Below are 8,908 nucleotides of genomic sequence, written 5' to 3'. Positions count from 1 at the left end.
AGATCCAAACGGGACACAAAAAAAAAAAAAAAAAAAAAAAATTGAAAAAAAAAAAAATTGAAAAAAATTGTATTGTTCGATACATATGCGTACCGAACCGAAAGCACTGTATCGAACGGTTCAATATCGATACGAATATCGTTGCACCCCTAATATATATATATATATATATATATATATATATATATATATATATATATATATATATATATATATATATATATATATCCATCCATCCATCCATCTTCATCCGCTTATCCGAGGTCGGGTCGCGGGGGTAGCAGCCTAAGCAAAGAGGTCCAGACCTCCCTCTCCCCAGCCACCTCCTCCAGCTTGTCCGGGGGAATACCAAGGCGTTCCCAGGCCAGCCGAGAGATATAATCTCTCCAGCGTGTCCTGGGTCTGCCCCGGGGCCTCCTCCCGGTGGGACATGCCTGGAACACCTCGCCCAGGAGGCGCCCAGGGGGCATCCTTGCCAGATGCCCGAACCACCTCAGCTGGCTCCTTTCGATGTGGAGCAGCAGCTGCTCTACTCTAAGCCCCTCCCGGATGGCCGAACTTCTCACCCTATCTCTAAGGGAGAGGCCAGCCACCCTTCGGAGGAAGCTCATTTCCGCCGCTTGTATCCGCGATCTCGTTCTTTCGGTCACTACCCACAGCTCGTGGCCATAGGTGAGGGTAGGGACGTAGATCGACCGGTAAATTGAGAGCTTCGCTTTTACGCTCAGCTCCCTCTTCACCACGACTGACCGGTGCAGCGTCCGCATTACTGCAGCCGCAGCCCCAATCCGTCTGTCGATCTCCAGCTCCCTTCTCCCATCACTCGCGAACAAGACCCCGAGATACTTGAACTCCTCCACTTGGGGCAGGAACTCATCCCCGACCCGGAGTGGGCACTCCACCCTTTTCCGGCTGAGAACCATGGCCTCAGATTTGGAGGTGCTGATCCTCATTCCCGCTGCGTTACACTCGGCTGCGAACCGCTCCAGTGCGAGCTGGAGGCCCTCACCCGATGAAGCCAACAGAACCACATCATCCGCAAAAATCAGAGATGAGATTCTGAGGCCACCAAAGCGAAAGCCCTCCGCCACTTGGCTGCGCCTAGAAATCCTGTCCATAAAAATTATGAACAGAACCGGAGACAAAGGGCAGCCTTGGCGGAGCCCATCACCCACCGGGAACGAGTCCGACTTATTGCCGGCAATGCGAACCAAGCTCTTGCAACGGTTGTATAGGGATTGAATGGCCCGTAGCAATGGGCCAGACACCCCATACTCGCGCAACACCTCCCACAGGACGCCCCGAGGGACACGGTCGAATGCCTTCTCCAGGTCCACAAAACACATGTAGACTGGTTGGGCAAACTCCCATGCACCCTCAAGTATCCTCGAGAGGACAAAGAGCTGGTCCAGTGTTCCGCGACCAGGACGAAAACCGCATTGTTCCTCCTGTATCCGAGGTTCGACTAGCGGACGAACCCTCCTCTCCAGCACCCTGGCATAGACTTTCCCGGGGAGGCTGAGGAGTGTGATCCCCCTGTAGTTGGAACACACCCTCCGGTCCCCCTTCTTGAAGATGGGGACCACCACCCCGGTCTGCCAGTCCACAGGTACTGCCCCTGATCTCCACGCAACATTGCAGAGACGTGTCAACCAAGACAGCCCTACAACGTCCAGAGCCTTCAGGAACTCGGGGCGGACCTCATCGACACCAGGGGCTCTGCCACCAAGGAGTTGTTTAACTGCCTCAGTGACCTCGCCCCCGGAAATTGGTGGGTCACACCCCTCATCCCCAGACTCTGCTTCCTCCCCGGAAGACGTGTCAGTGGGATTAAGGAGGTCCTCGAAGTATTCCTTCCACCGCCCGACAATTTTCTCAGTCGACGTCAACAGCGCTCCGCCAGCACTATACACAGTGCAGGTAGAGCACCGCTTTCCCCTCCTGAGACGCCTGACGGTTTGCCAGAATCTCTTCGAGGCAGTCCGAAAGTCTTATATATATATATATATATATATATGAGCCTCGAGGGGGAAAAACGCCTTAACTTGATTGATCAAAAGCTTTTATATCCAGGTTTTCAGAAAGTTGAACTCCTCTATTAACAAACATATGTGTGCTGTGTCCAACTTGTGTGACTCGGCAGACATCTATTTAAACTGCCAGCTAAATTTATTCCCCATGTGCTTAGCTCTAATTTTAAACAAGGTGCTAAATATACAGACAGTTTCCAAGCCAAAAGCAGAGATAGCTGCGTCATTGTATCTCTCAGAGCGGAGTCAACCCCTGGAGAAGGTGGTGTTGAGCTTTCCAGGCAGAAACCTTGTTAATGCTACCATCTGCTGGTCACTGACAGCAACCGAGCAGGAGGAGAAGGAGTAGGTCTCCATGGCGACGTCAGATGAGATGATTGGTTAATTTGGATGGACAAGTAGGTCGAGTGATCTTGCTAAAGTCATCTTCGGAAAACCAGGTCACAGGGAAACAGCAATGAGGAGGCCTATTTATGGACTTTTGGATGTAAAGCTGCACTCACTTATGATGTGATCACAATACAGCCATGGTTGGGCAGTGTGCCCTCTTATTGCTAACAGACTCTTGCTGTTTCTTCTAGCTTTATTTAAGCTATTCCCCACCTTTTCCTCACATATCTGGGTAAATAAAGCACTTATTTACCTTTTATTTAAAAAAAAAAAAAGGAGTAGTTCTGCTTTTGCTTTGAGCCCATGTATGGATTCAACAATATAATATAATAAAATATAATAATAAGATATTTCTGATCATGTACAATTTTCCAATCACTATACAGTATTTGTTAAATAAAGTGCTTATGAATATAAAATGGAAGGGATTGCTGCAGAGTATTAAAAACTATTAGTGCAGTACGGTAACAATTGAACTGTTGTAGCTGTCAGTATCCACAAGGTGGAGCCAGTGTTCAAAGTAACAATCTGGGCGTTCTTTGGCATAACAGCACTTCAAATACAAATCCGTACTTGACTGATAATGTTTTATACACATGACTGTGCAAAAGTCTTGAGCCACCAACCCCAATTTCTTTATATGTTGCTTCCAAGCAGCCAGACGTTGTTGTAATTTTTAAAAGTGGAGCAAAAAAAGAAAACAAACAAAAAAAGAAACAGGCCAGAAACAGGACCTGAGAGATGCATCTGGTCCTTCAGTTGACCCATCTATTGTTCCCTGAAGCCTCATCATGGAGGAGGTGAGGAGACAGGTCCAACAATAAGTATCTGTGAAACAGGGTGGAGGCTCTGTTCTCTGAAATTATGATAATAGAACTGTATTATACAGCTGAGATGTGACTCACTGCAGGTTTTCATTTTTTAACTATACTCCCCTGAATCAGCATGAAAGAAGAGATGAAACACCGAGAACCACCTTCCCCAAGACTTTCACTCTCGATTAAATATTAAAAAAACCTTCAGCTGGTGTAGCTTTTACTTGTATTTTACAGAACATTACAGGAAAGCTTAAAGTTTCATGCAGTTACTTTAGAGATATTTTAGCTATTGGATTCTCTTCAGTAGATGTGATCACAGAGAAAAATGCAACCAGCTGGCCAAAAAAAAAAAAGACAAAACGGATGTTTAGGTTTGGGTCAGTGACGCTCTAATCGAACTTGGTCCGGTTGGTAATCATCGAGTGAGGAGTACGAATGTTTCAGTGTCTCTTCACTTCTCTGTTCCACTGTAAGCATCAAAAGAGTTGTACTGCGCACCGGGTTTGTTTATAGTGGAGGAGTTCTTGCCTCCTGGATGTTTACATGAGGGTACAACTTAAATAAAACACCAGAGATACTGTGGTAGACAGTTCCTCCCCTGCTTTGTTAGATTTTTAGTTTTTTTTTTTAAACCACCATCATATTTTTATATTCTGTTTATATCATACTTCAGTTCTCAGTGTTTATTAATGTTCCAAATATTAATTTAAAAAAGAGGTTGTTCTACTGTAGCATATTCACTGCATGTGCTGTAACTCACGTGTGCCATGCTGCTTTTTTATGCTTTAGAGTTAAGCACAGAAACTTATGATGATGACATCAAGATGGAGCTGGAATCAGTAATTACAGCAAACTGAAAAAAGACACAGTTGACCACACACACTGCTGCACTTTATGACTGTTAGAATTTAGCAAATATGTGAATCACTGTTTGCACAATCAGTCTCTTACAAAAAATGAAACTGTACCTTTTGTTCTTTAACATTGCCTAACAGTATTTCCAATACATAATTTACACAACAAAGTTTAAAGCTTAAAGGAAACTACAGACCCTGCAGAGCTGAAACACTCGGCCTAGCTGCTGAAAAACCCTATCACAGAAAATAGCTTATTCAGTTTTATTCTGACTAAACTGTGCAAAAGTCTTGAGTCACCCCTCATTTCTTTACATTTTGCTAGAAAAACTGGAATTCATTCATTTCATTCATTCATTCATTCATTTATTTATTTATTCATTTTCAGGCACAACAAATACCTATATTGAACATAAAATACACAAAACAAAAAACAAAACTTGCCTGAAAAAGGAGTGGGACGAAGAAAACTTATTAAATCCCACCCCTATACTCACTCATCAACAAAAAAAAACAATAAACTTCCCGCAGCTACGCCCATCATTGCATACAGACCCATCAACAGCCCCGGGCAGATACAAGCATCTAAGCGGCAGCTCGCAACCAACAATTAGAGCCTTCATAACTGAATACAGAATATATAAATTATAAATTGCATTACCACAGGTAACAGGCAGTAATAACTACAAGTAACAAACACACATACATATACATACATATATATCTACACACACAAGTACATATATGTACATACATACGCACACTTTATTATTATTATTTTTTATTTTGGAATCCATACCAGCAATGGTAAGAGGACAGACATTACAGAGCACACTAAAACCATCATTGAGTATACTGTGACCAGACCAACTGTTTGTAGAGAAATTTAAATCTATGAATATTTTTGCATTGTTTCAATTGTAAACTCAGACTGTTCCAGATTTTCACACCACATACAGACACACAAAAGCCTTTACGGGTTGTTCGAGTTCTGGGTAATTTGAATTCTCCAAAGCCTCTCACATTATAAACCTTTTCTCAAATTTCAAATCTAGTTTGTAAATTTGCCGGTAAAAGTTTAGTAAAAGCTTTATACAAAATTATGGATGTATTGTAATTAACCAGATCCTGGAATTTAAGTAACTTTGCCTGAAGAAAGAATTTGTGAGTATGATCTAGATAACCAGCCTTGTGAATAATACGCAGTGCTCGTTTCTGTACTGTGACTAATGGATTAGTTGTATTTTTATATGTATTTCCCCACACTTCCACACAATATGTAAGATATGGAAGAACCAGGGTACAGTACAGAGTACGAAGTGCATCTTTATCAAGGAATTGTTTCACTTTGTTCAAAACTGCGAGGCTTCTAGAAATTTTGGTTTTTATGTGTCTGACGTGGGGTTTCCATGAAATTTTGTTATCAATTATAACTCCCAAAAATTTGTTTTCACTCACATTATCAATTGGTACACCTTCAATGATAATTGGTAATTCTATATTATATTTTAAATTACCAAAAAACATTGCTTTAGTTTTATTTATATTTAATGATAATTTATTTATGTCCATCCATTTTTTTATTAATTTTAGCTCCCTGTTTACAGTCATTACAAGATCAGTATAATCATCGCTACTGAAAAATATGTTGGTGTCATCTGCATCTGCATCTGAATTGTGTGCATTGAAATGTGCAGACAGAGTTTGTACATTTTTTTTGTGACCACCTTTATTCTGCAATACAGCCTAAACTTGCTTAGGCAAACTTTCTTGTCATTTCTTTAAGTAGTCTTCAGGAATAGTTCTCCAGACTTCTTGAAGGGCATTCAAAACTCTTCTTTGTATGTTGGCTGCAAGATGATCTTACACAACTTGAGTGATGTTGATGTCCAGGCTCCATGCCTGATAAGCTTTAGCTATGTGTTAGCTATGTACAGCTGAATCTACTTTCAGTCAGATGGAATCCAAACTATGATAGAGCCTCCACTGTGTTTGACAGATGGCTAACCACCTCCATATATACTTATGAAGATCTGGATTCAAATCTGGATTCGTGAGGCCATCAGACATATTGACACTGATTTTTTTGTCCAGTTCTTTTGTCATTCAGCATACCTCAACCTTTTCTCCCCGTTGACTGCCAACCTTTAACTGAGATCATTTCTGAGGAAGCTTCAGAGGTGGCTGTAGCTATAGGCACAGCAAGTCATTCTGCTCCTGTCTGCATGTCAAATTATCCTTGGCCAAGTTACTGAACTGATTTTATCAGAAAAATAGTGTGCCGCCCTTAAGAGAGCCTATGATTTAGTACAATCAAAGCAATGGATAAGTCAGGTTCTGTTAATTGAATATCAGTCATTTTAATTAAATCAGTCTCTTATCACTGAAGCACACCATTGGGTCAGAATTAAATAAGCAAAGCGGGAAAGGGCAATTCAATCTTAATGGCTTAATCTTTTTGGAGGCTAGTGAAAGTCAGCGTTTATTGCGAAGAAACAGATTGGTCATAAATTATCCGACTTAATATCAGCAACAGCGACAGACCTTTTTTTTTTTTTTTTTTTTAAAGTGGGCACGTCTCCTGTCAGCACCTTTCACCATATGTAGGGTAGGGTAATTAATTCAAGAATAATTCAAGCTTCACAGTCTGATCATTTCAACACCAAATAGAAGCATGTTTAATGGGAGATGTATAAATGCAGTTTAGTAATAATAATAAAAATTGCCTTGAAGATAAGACTAAAATAAAAACATTTCATGTCACCTATGGGCAGACATGTTTGTGTGTCAACTGACTTCTACTGACACTACTGATAACATTAGTGATTATTTCTTGTCCGCTATAGAATGTTTATATAGTAAACTGATGTTTAGTATCTGTAAATATAGAACTTTATTTGCTACTTCATGGGAAATGAAACAGGATGGCACAGTGGTGAGGTGCTTAGCACTGTAGCCTTACAGGAAGCACGTCTCGGCTTTGGAGCCAGGCTAGGGCTTTTCTGTGTGAAGTTTGCATGTTCTTCCCGTCAGCATGGTTACTATAGTTTCCCCACAAAGATATGCAAGTGGTGGATGTGGATGGTTGCCTGTCTCCATGTGTTAGCCCTGCAATGGACTGGCAACCTGTCCAGGGTGTACCCTGCCCCTCGGCCTATGACAGGAGGGATAGAGTCCAGTGACCCTGTGTAGTGGAGATATCAAAGATAGGCACGGCTGTGGCACTGATTCAGTCTTTGAGCACTACAGTCACCCCGGTGTGTCGGCCAGAACACCACTTAAGGCCAAATTGTCCCAGAGTATGAAAGAAGAAGGGAGCTTGAGGTTCCGTTTGAGGCACTTTATTGTCACCAGTCAATTTCTGGGCCTGTAAACACAGTTGCGGGTGTACATGTGTGTGTGTGTGTGTGTGTGTGTGTGTGTGTGTGTGTGTGTGTGTGTGTGTGTGTGTGTGTGTGTGTGTGTGGTTTTCTACAAAGGAAATAAACAATGGAAATAACGATAAAAAAGAGAATAGACAAGTAAAACACTCAAATACAGACATAATATAATACAGTTAACATAATCAAATATAAAGATCAGCAAAAATATAGCACACTTCAACTGCTCACACTATCCGGTCTTTAAGTGATGACGTGACGAATCCTACTTCCGGGCCTAAAGTAATCTGCGTTTAATGGCTTTTGTGTTGTTAACATGTTTAATGTTTTGTATTTTCTTCTATTTATTTAAGTTTGGTCTTTTTACAGCATCCTGCTATGCGATTACATTTGTTCCTGACCACCGAGCTAACTTCCTGCTAACTTCTAACTCCGTTAAATGTCACAAATTCCATTTTCATGGATGCCTGGATGTTAAACTCAATTGTTACACCCGGTAGAACAGAACGCTGATCATTTTATTAAAGATGAAAGACTTTAGACAGTTTTTCAACTCTCGGTAATGCCATAGTGATCGTTTGATATGGACCTGCAGCGGAGTTTAGGCCCAGACACGGCTAGTGACGTCAGACTTAACGACTGGATATGCAGCTAAACAGCATCCAGTGGACAGCCTCTTCCTCCCAGGCTGTCCACTGCTGCATAAGCTCCTGAGGTGGGTGTGGGTCATCCCAACCCCTTTTCTTGTCCCAAAGATGGCAGATGATTACCTTCACTTTGGTTGTGTAGGGTAAGATGAACCCTAGGGGGTCGTACTGGCTGGCCAGGACCTTGTAGATATTGCGCATCGTGGGGACTGCATATGGAACTTGACGATGCTTGTAGCCTAGGACATCTGTGTGGAATAGCCAGCTCAATTCAAGGGTAGATTCTGGGGTATCTACCTTGTTCTGGGCCAGCCATAGCTCCACACTAGCAGAGCAGCTCTCTTCTGGAAAATGACTGATGACGTCACGTTTATTGCTGGCCCACTGTCGTAGGTCAAACCCTGCTGAGGCTAGGATGGCCCGTAACTTGTCGACAAGGTTCCTTGCCTCTTCCACGGTGGGGAAACTCTGAAGGCAGTTGTCCACATAAAAACACCTTTCGACTGAGAGTCTCACGTCATCATCTGGCTGGCTGTTATCCATGACTTGACGCTGCAGGGCGAATGTGGCACAGCAGGGGCTACACGTGGTTCCGAACGGGGGCACCCACCACTCGTAGGCTGCTGGAGGGCTCTTGTCGCCGATGTCTCGCCAGACAAATCTGAGCAGTGCACGATCTTCTGGTAAGAGACGAACCTGGTGAAACATGCCTTTAATGTCCCCACTCACTGCAACTGCATGCTCTCGAAAGCGTAATAGAACTCCCAGAAGCAACGCACGTAAGGATGG

This window comes from Mchenga conophoros, linkage group LG14 (assembly GCF_057382185.1).
Source record: "Mchenga conophoros isolate Kocher_MC1m ecotype Shallow Benthic linkage group LG14, M_conophoros_male_GT1.1, whole genome shotgun sequence".
Classification (NCBI taxonomy): Eukaryota; Metazoa; Chordata; class Actinopteri; order Cichliformes; family Cichlidae; genus Mchenga; species Mchenga conophoros.
This window is presented reverse-complemented; position numbering follows the sequence as displayed.